Source organism: Vulpes vulpes, chromosome 7, assembly GCF_048418805.1.
Source record: "Vulpes vulpes isolate BD-2025 chromosome 7, VulVul3, whole genome shotgun sequence".
Classification (NCBI taxonomy): Eukaryota; Metazoa; Chordata; class Mammalia; order Carnivora; family Canidae; genus Vulpes; species Vulpes vulpes.
The window spans coordinates 54212079-54233839 of NC_132786.1; the positions used below are offsets into that span (position 1 = coordinate 54212079).

Below are 21761 nucleotides of genomic sequence, written 5' to 3' on the forward strand. Positions count from 1 at the left end.
CTTGCCACCGCCATGTATTCATCTTCATCTCTATCCAACCCTCCCTATATTCACAGCCTCTGTTGTATTGTTCACTGTTTATTTTCTGACACTAAAGTGCCGCAGTTCACAGCATTCATCATGCTCTTCCCCACCACCCCCCCATCCCTTATACCTTTTGAATCCACCCCCATCCCACCACACATCTCAAGTCCACTCAATTTAGGTACCACTCGCTACTTCCCGTGGAAACCTAGTACCTCTTTTCAGTTCCCTTCTAACATGTTATGCACGGCTCCAGCCTTCAGATACATTTAAATGGAAGTAAAATGTAGTGGTTACATGTGTGGCTTCTACACTCCGCCAGCAGACAGGTGATTTAACCTCTCTTAACCTTACTTAATGGCTGCCTCACATCCACAAGATGGAAGACGACCATCATACATCAGTAATAGGGTAGTTGTGAGGATAAAGCAGAGCATTCTGAGTAAGCCTAGCATATATTAATACGATATTGTTATAATAGTTTATAAATATTTTCCCGCAATTCCCCAGGAGACACCATGCTCCTTGAAGGTGGGGATTTATCTTAGTATAACCAGCACTTCACACCAAGCCCAGAGCAAGGGCTTCTATACCTTGAAATGGATTGAATGAGGCGATGTGACACCATGTTCTTAATAAAAGACCTATTTTATTGGCTTTTGCTCCCTAGTTTAAACTCAAGGTGAATTAAGCAAGTAAGACGATAACCAATGAAGTATTTCACTCCATAACAGAGCCTATGTGTGAGTTTTCAGGCATGACCACAGGCAAATATGTAGGCATTTCCTGGTGGGCGTCAAAGGGGAGAGCTGCCATCTTCCCACTTGACTGGATACACAGCTCGTGCTCTGCAATCCCTCTAGGGAGTTTCAGGACCGACCCCCCACCTCCCCCCGCCCCCCAAGTCAGCCTTACTCTTACACATCCACACATCCACATCACTAGACCATATGCCTTCAGCCAGAAACCTCTGTATCTGGGGTCGTTGGCAGAGGCCTTCCTCAGATGGCTCTGCTACCTCTTAGGGAGGAACCTTGAACACATGTCTTTCCACTCTGACTCAGTACCATCCTGCTCCTAGCTCTACAGCTCTACCTCCTTTACCTCCCCCATCACCCTGGTCCACAAAGCCGACAGAACTTTTTGTTCAGAGCTCTAATCGGCCTAAATGAGCCCCACATCTGTGCTGATCCACCTGACTCCCAACCAGTGTGTTTCATGAAGGGAAATGAATTAGGGAGGAGTCGGGGCTTTCTCCAAATTAGCTTCCTGCTTATATTATCCCAGCAAGTGATTAAAGGCTTGACTGTTACTTTCATTTTGGCTTACTGTCTTAATTGACTACTCAGACACCTGGCAGCTCAGCTCTCTCCACATCAGCCCAACTCCTGACAACTAAGGAAGATGGGAGATTGCAAAAGGAAAATATCCTGAAATACAATATTTACCTACCCCTCACCTCATCGGAAGATAGGAGGACACTCTTAGATTTCCAGACTTCTTAGAGTTTTCACGATATCATTTGTCCATGATATATTATGGATCTGGAATTCTATGTGACCTAAAGGCACGGTTCAAGGTGGTGACAAGGCTCTATCGACCCGTAGTTCAAAAATCAAACTTCCATAGTGCTATGTATCTTGTAGGGTTGACTCTGGAAATACAACAACTTCCAGAATATTCTGTTTTTTGTGTTCCCTTTTTGGAGGTGGTGTCTGTGATGTCACTAAATCACCCATCATGACGATACCCCCAACCCAAGTGGTTAGAGAAAAATCAGAATAATCCAAAAGCAGAAGTCTAAGTGTATGTGTTTGGGTCACCAAGTATGAATCATCAGCTTCTTCAGGTTTCCAAATGAACTCATTTCAGAGTGAAGGCTAAAGATTTAAGAATGCATCTATCACCACAGATGTAAAATTGTCTGGACTTAGAGGAGATATCGGACGATCAGATTTAGTATCCTGTTTTATATCACTTTTATTCAGAGACTTCTAAGAACAAAGGGGCATAAACAGGGAGAACAGGAGACAGAGTACACTTTCCTATATGTGAACCCCTCGGGAAGGAGCAGGGACAGTACACACATTTCCAAAAGAATGGTTGTCAGCTCAGCAGTGCCGGTGGGACAGATTAGGCAGGTCTATGAGGACTGTCACCTCACAGTAAAGGACATTGTAGGATTCTGAGAAGTGAGGAATACCTTCCAAACCCAGTGCCATACTTCCTACCACAGTGTACTTAGCAGCTCCACTCTGGGTCTAATTTCAGAATCTAAAACAAAGTTGAAATAAAAGACAGGACATCAAGGAATCCATCTTGGAGAATGATAGTCTCTGAGACTCCTCTTTGCATCTCAGCCTTTTCCCTACGATTTTTCCATTTCCACTGGTTGGTCTCCCTCAGTTTCCTCTGGCTATGTATCAAACGTTAAAACTTTTCTCCTTTTTAAGAAAGAAATACAAGTCCTGCTGGCATGAAGCTAAAACCTGTTCCTTAGTAATTGAAACACACTTTATAGATCTGCCAGTGAAAGCTCCTAAGTTCAGGTCTTCGATAAGAAGAGCCAAAATTAAAAGAAAAAAAAAAAAAAAAAAGCTTGATGGAAACATCCCCAAGTAAGAATAAGACCATTTCCTTTAGACTTTAAATAGTATGAAAGAATGAAAAATCTCAGAAATAATTACTAAAAGTGAGCCATGGCTTACCTTTCATTGTGTTGTTTTTTAACTGAAGATCTTAGCTAAGTTCTTACACGCTCGAAGTTTTTTGCTCAAAAACTATTATTATTATCATCAGGCTATCGTCATGCATATGGAACACAATAAATATGTTTTAATATTAGACTTAAGGATAAAAGCAACGGATCAAAATATGTGATTTATCACCTACTGGGCTATTTATTACTTCAATCTTAAGTCTATGCATTTAAAAATTTTATCCCAAGGTAAAGTTAGAAGAACCACCTCAAGGAAAGTACAAATTATCTGCCAAACAGAGCAGACAGGAATTTGCAGGAACCTAATGTCAAGAGAATGTTAAATGCCTATACTTCAGGAACAATCAAACAAATAAGCAAAAACAACTGCTCTTATTAAGCAACATAACAATGAAATATTTTATATATTTAATACCACTAGAGGGCTTGATACGGTTTGCTTAATAAAAAGAAATTCTTACACCAGGTTGCCTTCTTGGTAGAAAAGACCTTCTATATAGTCATCCTAATCATAGTTATTAAAAAACACATGTGTAAACATCGATTCAAAATACAATAAAATGATTGTATCAAATACAGACTGAACACTGTGTTAAAACAATTTAAGTGTGTTAAACTATAGGGTTTTGAGTATCACTTAGTCTTAAATGACACTAAACTGTATTTCTGCAAATCTGTATTTGACAACATGGTTCTCATAGATGGCCTAGGACATTCTGGAAGAAAATTAATAGCTCTCAGTTGCAAGTCACCAATAGTATTAATTAAAAATAATTTGCTTCCAAGGAGTCTCTATATTTTTAGAGGAATATTTACTTTCATGAAAATTTTTCTATGACTCTAACCTAGAAAAATTATACTACAGAAGACATTAAAATTAAATGACTTTGAATTCCTTTTGTAGAACAAGTAACATATTTAATAATTTTGATTTTGTCTCAGGGATGTTTGGCTTTAAATCAACTTCATTCATATTATAAATACATATTTTTATGAGACAATGAGAGAATAAAAATTACTACACTTAGCTAAGGGAAACAAGTCTAAAACTGATTCTAAAACTTTTACTTAGCCATTTAAAATATGAATTAGATCCATTGCCCCAAGTCATAGAATGATGTGAAATATTACCATGAATATAATTTTCAAATTTTGATGTGAAAAATCTAACTCTCACTACATAATGTAAAATACTTCCGGAATTATGAATAATCAAGTGAAATATAAAAGGTCTCATTCACAAGAACTTTCCCAAACTATGGACTCAGTTTTAGGGTACAAAAAAAAAAAAGGTTGTATATCATAGAATATTATCTGAGCTATTTTGGGGGTTAATAACACGAGTCAACACATAAGATATATCTGAGTACATAGTGGGGTGACATTTAAAATATGTAATCATCTGTGGTGCATGGACTTGCCCAATGAAAAGACCCTCCTGGTGAGCTCTGAGTATCAGTAGAGATATCAACATGTGATTTTAAAACCTAAAGAAACCTTAGTTGTCTGGAGGTCTTATTATTAAATACAATCTTCCCCAGACGTTCTGTTTTTCTACGTGATTCATGGGACGATCAAAGACATTGCAATCCAAGAGCGACAGCCAGCCACCTTTAGTTCACCAGCAAAATGGCTGTCATTTCATCCAAACATAATAACACTTGCTTGTGAATTACAGTACAATATCGTGGAATATTATGTAGAAAATGCATTTCTTTATTTATATGACCAAACCAAGCCCTCAGGTCAGTTGACAGGGTTTTTGCAAGGTTGTGTTTGTCTTTATTCTTTATGAACATAACAGTTCTGTATGATAACATGGCAGATGCAGTGAGTAAAGAGCACTTGATAACTTAATAAGGTTCAGATTAAGCTTTCGAAAAATTGAACTCACGGTTATTATCACTGATAGCTTGATAGATTTAAAAAATGTCACCAGCATTTAAGCATCCTGCCTTATAAAAGTTTCTCATTTGTTTTTTTCTAATGATATAACTCAAAATCTATCGATTGTGCATGGAAAGGCTATCGTTCTTCCCAGCCTAGATTTATAATTATTTTACTTTCTCATCAGAAAACTGTCATACTGCTAAATATATCCTGGCAAAGATCATCATGACATAGTAAACAATTGTCATACTGTCCCTCATTTCACATCTGTTTACCCCAATTATTAACTTGCTTACTTTTTATATATTTATTTATAGAAAGGAGGGACTTTTAAATCCAGGATATTTTCTTTCCAAGTGGTTATTCTCTTAACAGCAATGTTTCAGGAGATTATAGTACTCTGCCCACTGCTGCTTCTATGATACATACATTATTCTTACATTCTGTTAAGGTACACCACACATGGCATGGACACACAAAAAATGCACATTCTAATTTCATTAGAAAATACTTACAGTGATACACCTCTGTGAGCGATCTTAATGCTTCATCCAGAATAAATACCACATGAGGAGAATATTCAGAGGTTATTTTTATCTTCTTTCTCTAATTTACATGATCGCTGCATTCAAGTCTGAAAAAAAAATTAAATGTCTCACTATTAAATACAATGGCATAATTTCTATGTAATTTGTAAAACAATAAGAAAATGCTAGAATATTTCCCGAACACAGTAAGTTTCTGAATACTGAGTAACTACAAAGAATTTTAGAAATGCAATTTATATAGGATGCAAAAATCATCAGGCCTGTCAAAATTATATGAAATGTGCACTGAGCAATGCCAAATATTACTCCTTTTGCTTCCCTGGTAAGATGGGAAATGACCTCTACACACTCCAAGTGATCTTAACTGCATATACTTTTATTCAAGATAAGCATATTTAGGATACAAAGAAAAGTCGAAAATATATTTTTTTCTTTCTACCAGTTAAGTGATTTTCACAAAATCAACCTAGAGTATTTAGCTGAGTTAAACTCTTAGTGTTGGAGCAGTCACAGGGAAGTCAATTTTATTCCTCTAACCCAAATAAGTTATGAATATTCATGTTATGTTTAACAAAAGAGATATTCAAACACTGAATGAGATTGAGTGAAAGATTTGTTAAAGAAAGCTGTAAAATAATCATGATTTTTTACAATAAGTTCCAGAGAAAGAAACAAAATGTGTATGGGTATCTTCAGATTCAGTGGGACAGAGAGGAACAGACCTTTGTGAGAGGAAGGTCGCCTACCCATAGCTTAGCTATCAGTGAAAATCAAACCAAAAAACCTTAATGCAAAGGACTTCCAATGGAAAGATCCTTTAAGGCTACTGATCTCTTTTAAGTTGTTTTAATGGGAATAAACTTAATACCTAGTAATAAAAGCCACAAAGTTTCAAGACACAGTTGTTTTAATTATTAAACAAACAAACAAATGCTATTTTAGGTCCAAGTGCTGTAATACTCTCACCTCCAACTCCCAATGTCAGAATATGGTGCATTCATTTCCTGTCAGCCCCCAAGATTGTCACAGAGAATAACAGCAACAAAAGTCATTCAACGTAACCCTTGGAATCTCCGTAACTGTGAAGGGAGGCAGTCTGTAGAATAAACAACACAAAAAGACCTGCCTCTCCCCCCAAAAATCTCTAGCTTAAATGCAATTACTTATGTCAGTCAACAGTAGTTTAAACCATTGACAACCCACTTCCTGTCTGACTGGTTGATATGTCCAGTCTGATTTTTTTTTTTAAGATTTTAATTATTTGAGAGAGAGAGAGAGAGTGCATGCACAGAAGCATGCATGGAGAGGGGCAGAGGAGTAGGGAAAGGGAAAGGGAGAGAATCTTAAGCGAACTTCATGTTGAGTGCAGAGCCTCACTCAGGGCTAGACCCCACAACCCCAAGGTCATGACCTGAGCAGAAACCAAGAGTCCTATCAGCCACTCAGGTGCTCCTGTCTGGTCTGATTTTTAGTCCCCTGCTTAGCAGGGAGTCTGCTTCTCTCTCTGTCCCTCTACCTCCCCATGCTCCTGTTCATGCTTCCTCTCTCTAAAATAAATAAAGTCTTAAAAAAAGAAAGAAATGTTGAGAGAGAAAAAAAAAGGCAAAAAATACCATTACTCATATTTCACAAAATTGCAATCAAGTCCCGAACAATTTTGAAACAATTTCTTATCCTGATGTTTTGATCCTATTTCAAAGTAGTTGTCAATTGTTTTGTAAGCCTTGAGTGGTGAGCTGGTAGAAATACTCCCAAGGCTACCAGAGAAACTTCATGTAAAATCACTGTATTCATTTTTTTTTTCAACATGGAAGATCGCTTCTCTCATGAAGACAATGACCTTATAATCTACCTGGCTACCTGCTGGAGAATGCAAAATTATATACTTGGAATCAAGCATAGAAAAGTGGGCAGAGAAGAGAAGGATCTTTCCATTGAACATCTGTGATTTCAACATTCTTTTTCTTACAGCCTCACATTCACACTTATGACTTGTGCTCTAACCTTGTCTTTTAGCTTATGGAAAACAATCGATGAAAGTCAGGTTTATTTTGCTCTTAGCAAGGAGCCTCCCCCTCAGGATCCTATTCTGTTCTCAGTGGAAATCTTGCTGCTCCACAGGGATGTTCGGTGGTACAACCTAAGTGGCTCCTGGATTCCTGGGCCATTCACAACCAAAATGCCTCTTAAAATCCCATGTGCTGAGAAAGGATAAGGCTCTTGCCAGTATGCAAACCTCCCACTTATGCTACACCTAGAAGACTTGCCTTCTACGATCAAAAATAAATAAGCCAAACCAAAACAAAAGTAAAAGCACAAAAGGCTCTGAATAACATCATACACTAAACACTCTCTGAAGTATCCTTTGATGCTTTGTGCAGCTATTACTCGACCTAGGCTTTTTGCACAAGTAATTGTTCAAAGGGTTATGTATGAGATGAGATGTTTTTGCCACTAGGCATACATTCCCAATCCTTCCTCATTTGATTAATTCAAAACAAATTATTTAAAAATGACTTAACTTGATTAGGCAACATTTAGTGTTACTTGTTAGCTGTTATTTAATTTCAACATTTATTTATCAAGCCATATGGATAAGTGTCTTAATGTGGCCCAGTAGTATTTTTCTGTGTTAAATTTTCTGAAGTTAGTATCCAGACTTTATTAAGAAATCTGTAATGTGTGGAAACAAATAAGTAATTTTCACAGAAGTTTAAAATTAGAAACCTCTATACTATAATACAGTAAATTCACAGGGAAGAAAGAGATCAGATTTCTAAGACATATTTGCAAGCTGTCTGCCTGATATTTGGACATAGTATATCATCTGCTTGTAACAATGTTCTCAATGGTATTTTAAATTCCCAGAATATTCAACTAAAGCATCTATGTTTTGGCTTCATTATATTTTGGTAAGCATGTCTGGGAACAAAGCCCACTAAAACCACAAATAATGGTCAGAAATGAACTGCATTCTGACTTCTAATTTGGGATTCAATACACAGTTTCCTACTGTTCATTTTCCTTCAACATCTTACTGACTCCTTAGGGGAAATCACTGCTACCTTGAAAAGTGTCTGGCTCAGTCGCACCCACTGAAATGCAAAATAGGAGCCACTTAATGTTTGGCTAAAATAGAGTTCCAACACGATTATGCAGGACAGTAACAATAACAACAACGTAATAGTACCTAACATCTATGAATTAGTCATGATATGCCAGGTCTACAATGTACATCAATTTTTCATTCACATATGAAATAAGAGGTATTACTGTCAACTTCGTGTTGTATATTTACGGAAATGAGGCTAAAGGAGTACTAAGTGATTTTCTCATCAAAGTCATGTGCCTGGCTCATAAAGAGTCAAGTCAGTTTCATGACAATGTTATTCCGACATTCTTTCCATTAATTATATTACTGAACTGTTTACAAGAGAAAATGAAATGGTTTTTAATCAACTTAGTAAGAAATGTCGTAGTATATAACACATAACAGGTAATGCTTCAATTTTTTGAATCATCATACAGATATATGATTCTTTTAACTAATAAGAAAAAAAATATGGAATAAAACTAAAAAAGAAGTGGATCCTATGAAGTATCATGTTCACAGTAAATTAAATAATAAGGAATGAATGTCGACCTGCTAATGCTGAATTTCAGAGTTAAATCATTATAGAATATACATGGGAAATAAAAATGAGATATTTATATGACTTCCAGAAAATAAATATAATTCAAATATATTTTGCATCTTTGCAGTTTTTACAAAAATGAGGAATGATATATATATATAGTATTAAATAGATATATTATATACATATTTGTATATATTCTATATTATGTAGTACATACAATATTTAAAAATTCTTCATTTTCCAAGAGTAAATGTTAAAGAAGATGTAAAACACAATTTATTTTTTTAAAGATTTTATTTATTTATTTATGAGAGACACAGAGAGAGGCAGAGACACAGGCAGAGGGAGAAGCAGGCTCCCTGCAGGGAGCCCAATGTGGGACTCGATTCTGGGACTCCAGGATCACGCCCTGAGCCAAAGGCAGGCACTCAACCACTGAGCCACCCAGGTACCCCTAAAACTAAAACAAAATTGAAATGTAAAAAAATGCTTATACGTCGAGCAGTCTAAATCCGTATCTAAGTATGGAGAGTCTATCTAATCTGAGGTCATTCATGTTAAATAAATGAGTCTAAATAGTACTGTACTCACCCACATCAGGTAGACTCATATTTTGGGCAGGAAATGTTGAGATTTCAGATTTATTCCTTCAAGGTAAACCAAATTAATGGCATATGCTGTGTTTATATCCAAGAAGAAAGTGCGTAGGCTAAATTCTGAGCAATGCAAATAACTTCATCCTATGCACCTTGTTTTCATATCACAATCTCACATTAAAAATATGTACAGAATATATTTTACATGACTATTAATGGCAACTAATTTTACATGAGGAAGGTCTGCTAGCTCTTCCTTGCTAGAGTTTCTTGTTTGTGGGTATTACTTTATAATTTCATGATATTTACTTTAATTACCAAAGAACTTCTTGGCTCTCACCAAACCAGTCTATTAATGAATGATGTAGAGATTTGCTGACAAACTTCAGACACCCAGAAAGAAAAAAGAAAAACATAAAATTTCTACAAAGAAAAATCAAGGAATAGGTTAAGAATTTGGAAGAATGCACAAATTATACCCATAAGAAGGGTGTTACTTCCTCAGTATGAAGTTTTAATCATGGCTTATTCATGTGAATTTTTTTTCTTTATCTCGTTCTTTTTTTTTTTTTTAAGATACATGCCAGAAGTAGTTTGTGTTGTAGTTTGCTTTTTTTTTTTTAAATTTTATATATTTATTTGAGAGATGAGAAAGAGAAAGAGCACTAGTGTGGGGAGGAGAAGGGAAGGCAAAGGGAGAAGCAGGCTCCCCACTGAGCAGGGACCCTATGAAGGTGGAACTCAATCCCAAGACTTTAGGATCATGACCTGAGTCAAAGGCAGATACTTAACTGACTGAGCCACCCAGGAACCCCCGAAAAATAATTTTAATACCTAAATTTTATCTAATTCTTTTATTTAGGTTAGAAATTTATAAAATCTTTTAAATGTAGGGGGGGACTTGAAATTTACAGTTTAATATCCAAATCATCACAAAGGATTTTTGTTTGCAAGGATGAGCCTATAAAGACACAGCTCCAATAAGGCTAAGAATAGGACACAAAGGCCAAATGCACATTGGTCCAAAATGGCCAAGTCGTCAAAGTGTTAAATTGCTTGAAGATGAATTTATTTTCTACAGAAAATAATTCAGCAGCTTCACAAATGATAGCCAATGGTGCTTACTTGAAAACCAGAGTCACTTGAGGAAAGACCATTTATTTTGTGTGTGCACAGCATGTTTATGGTTTTGACCTCTTTTGTGATCTTTGTACAGTCACTAATACTGAGTAAGAAAGAGGTATAAGTTGGGATTTTGGAGAATTGGGGGATTTTTTTTAAATCTTCAAGAACTTTCCCATCATCCATATTTCATTTTCTGCCAAATACACCAGCTGTTTGCTGGCTAATGTTGTGCCACGGTTCATAAAAGTTTGGTGTCAAGTAATTGCTCCCAAAAAGTTGTTGGAAAATGAGTATTTCCAAGCATCAGCTCAGGCAGTGATAAAGTCTTCACATTAGTGAGCTTTGGAAACTGCATTGCTAATTAAGCAATTATACCTAATTTTTCAAATGTTTACTTTCAGAAAGAGACCAAAATACTTATTTCATTTCACTCAATGATAAAGGCATTTATCTGTTAACCATATTTCACTCAAATTATGTATTTCTTTTACATTTAATAAAATATTCTCCACATAATTTTTTTAAAAAAGACAATTAAAGAGCACTTCGTGAAAAGAATAAAGTGATGTTTATCTTAATCATTTAATTGCACAATGCGGTACTCATATTCACTCTCTTACCTTTTGCCTTAAGCATATTTTTTTAAAGACTTTATTTATTTATTCATGAGAGAGACACAGAGAGAGAGAGAGAGGCAGAGACCCAGTCAGAGGGAGAAGCAGGCTCCATGCAGGGAGCCTGATGTGGGACTTGATCCCGGGACTCCAGGATCATGCCCTGGCCTGAAGGCAGGTGCTAAACCACTGAGCCACCCAGGGATCCCTGCCTTAAGCATATTAATACAAAATGAGATATGCTGTTTCTTTTGTCTGAGTAATCACGGGCATTATTGTCCCTTTTAACCTAAGAACACTTCCACACAATTAGAGAAAGCTATTCCCTTACTGAGAATGATCATTGGTTTTAAAAGTTGCTCGACACGACTGCATGATCATTATTTTTAATTGTACAGATGACACTAATATTATACTGAGTTTGAAGAATCCTTTTTAAAAGTATGGACCACTGACGCAAATCTTCCCAACCAGTTATTTAAGAGTCTGAATTTTCTTCCGTTTCACAGTTTAAATATTTTGTCTGTTATGAACAATACGTTTTTGATCATATTAACCAATTCATGTCCTTCAGAAATGATGGAAAAGTTGTAAGAATAGAATGACGTTTAAAATTAAAAATAGGGAACCCTGGGTGGCGCAGCGGTTTGGCGCCTGCCTTTGGCCCAGGGCGCGATCCTGGAGACCCGGGATCGAATCCCACATCGGGCTCCCGGTGCATGGAGCCTGCTTCTCCCTCTGCCTGTGTCTCTGCCTCTCTCTCTCTCTCTCTGTGACTATCATAAATAAAGAAAAAAAAATTAAAAAAAATAAAATTAAATTAAAAACATATGTGTCTAATTTTTAAATTACAAAAAATTATGCTGTATCAGACAATAATACAGAAATATAAAAGGCAGAGAAATATACTTTTAAGATTTTGCAATCCAATTGATGAGAGCCACACTCACAAAAGAAAAGGCTGGGTTCCCTCTTAGACCAAATGAAACCAGGCATTGTTCCCTACATGTCAAGTAGCCAAAGTCTGTCCTCCTTGTGAAATGCATCATCTGACATAATACAGCCAAAACTTGACACAGTACATCAGTCCCCTCCTGATCCATCCTGAAATGGTTTCTTCACTGGACCTAGAGACATGCCCTCTCTTAGTTCCTGCCTCTTGCTCCCAGCACTCCTTCCAATCTTTCTTCCAGTTTGCCCATCCTTGAGTCTTAGAGAGTCCAAGAGCACAGTCCTTGACTTCTGTCTCCTTTTCATCCTTACTGTCTAGAATTGCTCTGTCCAATATGGTTAAGAGCAGATACTGGTGGCTTTTTCAATATAAATTTAAATTAATTCAAATTGGATAAAATCAAGAGTATAAGCATTCAAACCAAAGTTGGTTTATTCTTGATTTCCTCTCCTGCATCCAAAACAAAAACAAAAACAAAAACAAAACAAAACAAAACAAAAACAGCACTACATTCAGAATATACTTCCAGAATCCTATCACTTTCCATCATTTTCAAAACTATCAACTTGATACAAGCTGCCATTATCTCTTGGCTGGATTAATACAATAGCCTCCTAAAAGCTATGAGGAACTGCTTCTGTCCATGTCTGTCAAGACAATCTTAAAGCACAGTGCCCATAACGACACATTGGATCACAACACCCTTCTGCTACATCTATGTAATGACTCCCAGTCTCCCTTACGGTGGCATCGAGGACCTCACTATATCTGGCCTAAAAGTCTTCCTCTCACTCACATCTGTCCTCTGAACGTACCTAAATCACAACAAACATGTTTGTGCCACAAAGCTTTTATACTTGCTTCTTGCTTTTTCCAGGACTCTCTTCCACTATCCCCCCCGCCCCCAGCAACTCCCATCCTGATGTCTAACTCCCTTGCTTCTCTTCTGTCTGCTCACAAATTCCTCTCTAGGATTTGATCACAGTATAACATAAGATCTTTCTTCCTTGAATATCTCATCTTGATTAATATTTTGAGTACAAGAAACTCCTTCCTCAACATTCTGACTTACACTTTGATAACTTTCCAGATATATTCCCTCACATATCTTAGATAGTCATATTAATAATCTTACTTTACAAAAATGCAACATGATCTCAGGGTCCTGGGATGGAGCCCTGCCCTGAGCCCTGCACCGGGCTCACCGTTGGGCATGGAATCTGCTTGTCCCTCTCCCTTTGTCCCTTCCCCTGCCCTTGCTGGCATTCTTTCTTTCTCTCTCTCTCAAATAAAGTGTTTTTTTTTTTTAAATGGCACTGAAATGAACATTCTTGTATAATTTTCTTTGAACTCGGATCCAAGATTTTACTCATTTCAAGCCCAACCAGTAGAATTGATGGGACAAATAATACCTATATTTTTAATCTGAATAAAAAATTACAAAGTTCAATCTTCTAGATTTACTCAAATACAGTAAATACAACCTTATATTTTAAACTATTACTAGTCACTGTGTTTTTTTATTTAATATTTTTGAGGTTCAATATTTTAAATGATATGGCTCTTACTTTTTTTTTAACCTTCTTACCCCATACTCTATTTCTCTGCCTTTCTCTTGAGTTGGACATGTTTACATTGTTTTGCATGAGCTATACATAGATTTAGGTCTATTAACACTTTCTGTTACATACACACATGCATACATACTATGAATGTATATACACAGATGTATAGTTTCATTTGCCTTTCAAATGTATTTATATGTATTGCTTTCTTTCCATTCAGAAATTTCACATCTTATTTATTTTACTTTATTTTTTATGATTAAAAAATATTTTATTTATTTATTTATGAGAGAGAGAAAGAAATCATGAGCAGATGGGAGGGGCAGAGGGAGAGGGAGAAGCGGAATCCTCACCAAACAGGGAGCCTGACTCAGGGGCTCCATTCTAGGACCTGGGAGGAAGGCAAATGTCCAACCAAGTGAGCCACCCAGGTGCCCCAGAAGTTTGACATTTTAAATAGTCAAATCCATCATAGCAATTTAAGTTTATAATTTCAGAATTATTGTAAGCAATGTGTTTTCTTCAGATATTTACTTAAACGTATTTTATGCATATCTATGCATTCTAGTTTACAAGTAAAATAAGCATAGCATACACTTTACCATTCAAGTTCTTTGGAACTAAATTGCAAGTTGGGGATTCAACAGTGTGTGTTTCTTTCCCAGCTTCCTCTTCCCCAGTGAATAGACAGTTGGTTTGTAAAGGTATCTTGAGTACGTAAATGCCAGAGCCAATTCTCAGCTTTCTGTTTTTCTTTTTAACTCTAATTTGTCTTTCTTCTCTCATTTTCAGATTTTTCCTTAGTATTCTTTTTTCAAAAAACTATTTTCACACACACACACACACACACACACACACACAGAACAAGAAGGGGGAGTGGCAGGCAGAGGGAGAAGCAGGCTCCCCACTGAGCAGGGCCCTACACTGGGCTCCATCCCAGGACCCTGGGATCATGACCTGAGCCCAAGGCAGACCGCTTAACCGACTGAACCACCCAGGTGCCCCTTTCCTTACTATTCTTAAATGTTTATTTTTTCCAGTCCAGAGATTCTCAGTTAGGATGTGGATACTGAAGCTAACATAATCCCATGCTTGGTTAGTGGAAGACTCAAAACCACACATGTTCTTCAGAGTTTCTGATATCTTTTTTAGGTATAATTATTGGAAGTAATCTTGATTTTTTTTTTTTACCTCCAGAGGCATATTACCTCCCTCTTGAGTAAATTTCAGAGTTTAATAGTATAATCCATATTTTAAAAGTTATTAGAAAAAAAGAATTCCAAAATTTAGCAATATTTTGAAAATACAATCTCTATGCATGAAAATATTCCACATTTACTGCAAATTGATAAAGGTTTTCTCTTTTAGAAAGCAGGTTGCTAGTAGTTAATGAATTTGTTATTTAATTTCTAATCTTACCTTTATTGATAGGTCTTAATAGAATTAACTGAAATTCTGTACCATCAATATTAAATAGCCATGTTATACAAATACACTCAATACAAATATTACTATTAATATTGCAGTCATGTTTAAACAGTAAAGAAGAAACAAAGGTGACAATAAAATATAAATTTACAAAATATACAGTTTAACCATCTACTGTGTTTTTCAATTGAAACACATAGCTACAAGCATTAAAACATAAAGGAAAATCTTATTTTTCTATTGAATATAGTACAATTAAACTGGACTAAAATGTTCTCTACATATATTCTTAATTTATTTCTCTTCATTCCACTACTTCTCATAGAGATCCCTGTGTCTGAATATAACTTAATATAATATTTTATCTCTTTTTTTAGCTTTGGATATCTGATTTTTGTTTGTTTTTTGATAACTGTTATTTCATCACTTTATTTTTATTTAAAAATGCAAAATATCATGGTTACATATGCCATCAATACAAAGAGTGAAATATGAAGTCTGCAATTTTATAATGGCTTTTAAGGAGGAAAATAATTTTTAAAAATCCCATTGCTGTGTTATGAGAGACAACAGAAAAAATTCTAAATGTATTTTACAGTATAGTTGTTTGAGGATATTTAAAGTAATCTCTGATGACTATTATAAAACTTTCACTTATCATACACAAGCCCTACATTTTAAGATACTAAGTTAAAAAGTAGAATGCAAAATCATATTTTCATTAGAAGTAAGCACAAATGCAGCAGAATACATGCAAGTAAAAAAAGGAAAGAAGAGACATGGAAAGAAGAATAGTTACTAAAATAGTGGAGAATGAATGGACTTTTGTCATTTTTATGATTTCCATTATTATTAAATTGTTATTTGCAAAATAACAGAAATTTTTGAAAAATTACTTTTATAAATAAATGCCCACAAAACTTGGGCTCTGGGTTTCTGCCTCTGAGGCCTTGCTGTTTACACTTCCAAATCTACTATTTGGAGGCGTGTGACATGTGCAATGCATGCTTGCACACACACATACACACACACACACATCCCACACACAAAGTCTAACTATGACTCACACCAGAAGAAACCACTGAAAGTAATAGCTAGCTACCATCTTTACTCGAACTCACTGACATGTACAGACACCCACAGAAGAATATTAAAAACAACAACAACAACAACATCAGATTGTTAGTCTGGATACTCATTATGCCTCTTTTATGGTCCAGATGTATTTTAAGCTGATGCATAACTAATTAAACCTATAAGAGACTTAATTAAGACTATTTGAATTCATTCCATTCTGCTTGTTTTGCATCTGTCCATAGGAACAAAATAATAGTTTAGTGGCAATTTTGTATTGACACAGAAGATATTTGTGTGTATATGTGTATATATATATATATATATATATATATATATATATATTTCAATATACATATTGAATTGACTGCATAGTTCAATTTAAACAATCACCTAAAGCAAGCAATGTTATGAGTTTCTAGAAACTGTTATGTGTGTATCATGTGTAAACCTTGAGTTACTATAAAATATTTAAACGTTTTATAGAATGATCATATAAATAATACAACCAAGGGAAAAGCAATATGGATAATCAAGGCCTGTTTCCGATTTTAAAAAAGCTATTTCTTATTCCTGTAAGCCTCCTTACCCTAATAAAGATGTTGATTTTATTAATAATGTTATTTTTTGTCTTAGTAGTTGACTCTATGCTATTCTAAGTCAAACATCAGAAATGTAACTTTAAATATAACCTATTTCACTCAGCATAATACCCTCCAGTTCTATCCACGTTGAAGCAAATGGTGGGTATTCGTTGTTTCTAATAGCTGAGTAATATTCCATTGTATACATAGACCACATTTTCTTTATCCATTTATCTTTTGATGGACACCGAGAAGGACAAACATTATATGGTTTCATTCATATGGGGAATATAAAAAAATAGTGAAAGGGATTATAGGGGAAAGGAGAGAAACTGAATGGGAAATATCAGAGAGGGAGACAAAACATGAGAGACTCCTAACTCTGGGAAAGGAACAAGGGGTAGTGGAAGAGGAGGAGGGTGGGGGTATGGGGTGACTGGGTGACGGGCACTGAGGGGGGGCACTTGATGGGATGAGCACTGGGTGTTAAACTATATGTTGGCAAATCGAACTCCAATAAAAAATATACAAAAAATAACAATAAATATAACCTATTTCACAAAATCAGATTCCAATCTCCACCTAAAACTTTGCTCATGACAAACTTTTATTGAGGAGGAAAACCCTGACAGTAGTAATTCATTCTATAATGATTTATTTCTTCTCATGATTTGTATTTCTTCAATGTGTAAACTTCCTATATCCCAAAGGACATTCTTCAGAATAGAAATAGGATGTTAACTATACAGTGAAGTATTTCAGAACATATTTCATACATTTGCAAACTTGACTACAGAGGGAAAAGTGATCATACAATCACTGATATCAAAGTGTACCCCTTCATTATTACATACACATTTACAACAACCTCGGCAAAGCGATAATAGCTTTAGGTAAGGACGTTCATTCTAGATGAAAAGCTGTCAGCTGCCAAATTGTGGGTTTCACATGGAATATCATAGATTGTAAACACACAGACACATTACCACATTTTCTCAGTTCTAATACCAATATTTCTTCACATTTTAACATTTCCTAAATGAGAATGTATCCTCCAATGGATTTTAAAAGAAACTTGCCAGCGATTTCTAGCCCCTCCCCAGGAAAGTTGATGTTTAATCAATGGTACCTTTTACTATATTGACATCTTAGAAATGAGGAAACAGTACAAAATGTGGCTCTCTCATAATAGTTGATGTTAGCAATAGAATCAAGCATTATATTATTTCTACTACCACTAATTATTTTATTTTTAAAATGTGTCCATTTTTTAAAGATTGTATTTATTTATTTGAGAGAGAAAGAGAGAGCATGCACAAGCAGAGAGAAGCAGAGAGACAAGCAGACTCCATGGTGAGTGCGGAGCCTGAGCACAATAGGGGATCCATCTCAGAACCCTGAGATCTCTACCCAAAGGGAAATCAAGAGTCTGAAGCTTAATCTACTGAGCCACCCAGGCACTCCTTGAATGCATTCATTTTAAGAACAGGTCAAACATTTCCAATATAAGTTTAGAATAATTCCCTGTTTCAGTAACAATTATTTTTTTAAAGCTCTACCTCTTTTCTAAACTACAACTAGAGCAAGGTCATCAAAATAATTACCTTCCAAAGCAAATGGTATCTTAATGCAAGGTATCTAAATAATAATTAACTAGTTTTGCATAACAAAGTGCCTTAAAAAGGGCAGCTTAAAAAGATCTCAGAACCTACCCATAATTTATTTTTAATTGTTTAATTTCAAAGCTAGTAATATTTCTTGTTTTTATTTTCAAAATTGGATTTGGTGTTAAAACATAAATATCATTAAATATTTATATTTATATTATTTATAATAAAATCATTTCTTAAATATTACTTATAGTATCAAATACATCACACTCATCATTAAACCCACTATACCAAGAAATATCAATATTAATAATGATATGTTGGTTCAGTGTTAATTAGAATTAAAAGAATAACCATTCACAGCAAAGGAAATCATCAAGAAAACAAAAGGACAATCTACTGAATGCGAGAAGGTATTTGCAAATGATATATCCAATAAGGAGCTAATATCTAAAATACATAAAGAACTTCTATAATTCAACACCAAAAACAAACAAACAATCCAATTAAACAACAGGCAGAGGAACTAAATAGCCATTTTTTTCAAAGACATACCAGCGGCCAAGAAATATATGAAAAGATGTCCAACAAACACTATTAAGAAAATGAGAATCAAAACCACAATTACCTTATACCTCTTAGGATGGCTAAAATAAAAAAACACAAGAAATATGTATTGGCAAGGATATGGGGAGAAAGGAAACCTTGTGCACTGTATGTGACAATGTAAATTGGTACAGCAGCTCTCAAAACAAGAAAAATAGAAATACCATATTACCCAATAATTCCACTATTGGGTATTTATCCTAGGCAAATAAAAACACTACCTGAAAAGATATACACTTCTATATTTATTGCAGCATTATTTGTAAGAACCAAGACCTAGAAGCAATCTAAGTGTCCATCAACAGATAAATGGATGAGGAAAATCTGATACACAAACACATGCACACAAACACACAGGAATAATAATTACACAGCCATAAAAAATATGAGATTGTTCCATTGGAGACAACATGGATGGACCTACAGGGTTTTATGAAGTGACATCAGTCACAATGAGAAAGACAAATACCATATGATTCCACTCATAAATGGAATCTAAAAAAGAAGAATAAACAAATCAAATAGCAAAATACGAACTATAAATACAAAGAACAAACTGATGGTAGCCAGAGGGCAGGGGAGTGGGGGGTTGTGCAAAATGGGTAAAGCCGAGAAGGAGATGCAGGCCTCCGATATACAAGTCATGGGAATAAAAAGCAGAGAATTGGGAATATAGTCAATGATATCGTAACAGAGAGATAATGGGACAGACGTGGCTATTCCTGCGGACTTGTCAAATCACTAGGTTGTACGTCTGAAACCAATATAACATCGTGTATCAACTCTTAAATTATGAGTCAATCAATAACCAAAGAAAACCTGGGGTGTAATTGATAAACATGAAAAGTATGCATAGTTGAGTCAATATATATCACCTATTACTTTTTAAAAAGTGAACCAACCAAATCTTGACTGAATAAGATTATTCACAAACTATTACTAAATAAGTTATTCATTTAAAATGCTTTTACTATTTATTACCATTTAAGCACTTATTTCAGATACATCTTTATGGCTTACTAATAATTTGAATGGGCCAGTTGTGGCGGATGACAGTTAATTTCTAAGTGTACTATATCAAAATTAAATGTTTGTTCCTATCATGTGCCGCTTCTTTTCTCAGCGTAGTCATTAGAAGCACATGGACAGGAAGTCTGCTCAGTGAGTCAGTTTTTCTATATGCCATCATGAATTTGCAAATTTGAATAACCGACACTGATTTAAAATTTCATAAAAATGGGCAGCCAGGGTGGCTCAGCAGTTTAGCACTGCCTTCAGCCCAGAGCCTGATCCTGGAGACCTGGGATCGAGTCCCATGTCAGGCTCCCTACATGGAGCCTGCTTCTCCCTCTGCCTGTGTCTCTGCTGTGCTCTCTGTCTCTCATTAATAAATTTAAAAAAATAATAAAAATAAAAATAATGTTAAAAAAATAAAATCTCATAAAAATAATAGCAGAGTAAAGATATTACTTTGAAATTTTCCATGCCACGTATTCAGCAAACATAACTATTACTTTTTAAATGTGCATTACAGTAAAAACACTGTTGCTGCCAAATCAACAGGGGTATGGCTCTACTGCAACCCAAGCTCTTCCTTCCTGCAATTTTTGTGGCAATGCCTATAGCAAAATCCAACTTTTACCTAGCACCCTTTGGTAGTTTTATCATTGTTGAATTTCAAACAATAGTTGTATGAGGTCACAAGTGAAATTTCAAATTCAGGGAAAAATTCTGCTTTCCTTTCTGCAGTAGACAGAAACTGAATAGTAGCTTCTGTAGTGAATATATTTTATCGTGCGCCGCTTTCTGTAGCAGTAGAGACACGCAACATGTCAGAGAGAGAAATAAAAACACAAGATTTTCAGTTTCCACATCCTGGAGGCTGACATACATTTTTTTTCTCTCCATAAATTCTAGCATTTGCTGGAAGATATGAGAAGAAAAATTTTTAAGCAAGAAACTATTAAAAACTGTGCCTCAAAATTTTTAAAAAGTACTTGGGTATCATTTTCAAAAGAGTTCATACTCTTTTGCTGTAGAAATAAGTGACATAATATCAATCTTTCTGGCTTGAATGGGGGGGTAAAATAGAAGCCACGTTAAAGTTAGAAAGAAATTATCCCCCTTTTTTTCCCAGAATACTGGCACTAGAAAAAGTATTACAAAACAAAATAGATAAGAAATTAAATAAATAAAATAAAATAACAAAGTAAGGCTCTGATGGCAGGGGGAAACTGAATATTATAAGGGAACACAACAAATGACATGTGCATTTGCAATTATATTTGCAAAACAAATAATGGAGTAAATCCCACCGAATAACAGTCTATTTTTATAATCAACAGATGTTTATTGAAAGTTACTATATCCAAATTATATTCTTGGTGACAAGTTGCTTACAATGGTATATAAGGCATAATTCTGTTCTCTATATTTACTCTCTTGGGAAGGTAAAGGAAAGCATAATATGTACACAGGTAACTCCAATATGAAGCATTTTCTAGAGAGTATGTTTCTAAATTATCACATTTGTTTACTTTGGGAGCAAACAAAAAGTTAAGCTAAAAAAGTCTTCATAATTACACTAGGTCGATATAATTCACTCACGTGTAACAAATTTTCCTCAACATGGCAGTCGCCTCTCATGATTTCTTTTCAACATTTCTGAAATCCTTCATTTTCCCTGGTCTTGTTTTAAAACCCTGATAAAATAATCTTTAGTAACTGGGCTACTGACTTCAATATATTGCCAGCAAAACCAAAACCGTCCGAAATGTGCCTTTGAATT

At 35.2% G+C, this 21761-nt stretch overlaps 1 protein-coding gene across 2 annotated transcripts in view; it reads right to left on the reverse strand.

Annotated features, from left to right (window-relative positions):
* TENM3 (teneurin transmembrane protein 3) overlaps positions 1-21761 on the reverse strand; it is a 2512213-nt gene that overhangs the window by 2418031 nt on the left and 72421 nt on the right. For both annotated transcript variants that reach the window (XM_072763857.1, XM_072763858.1), the window contains exon 2: positions 5149-5267. The gene's annotated coding sequence lies outside the window, so the exon portion shown is untranslated. The remainder of the gene's footprint in view (positions 1-5148; positions 5268-21761) is intronic.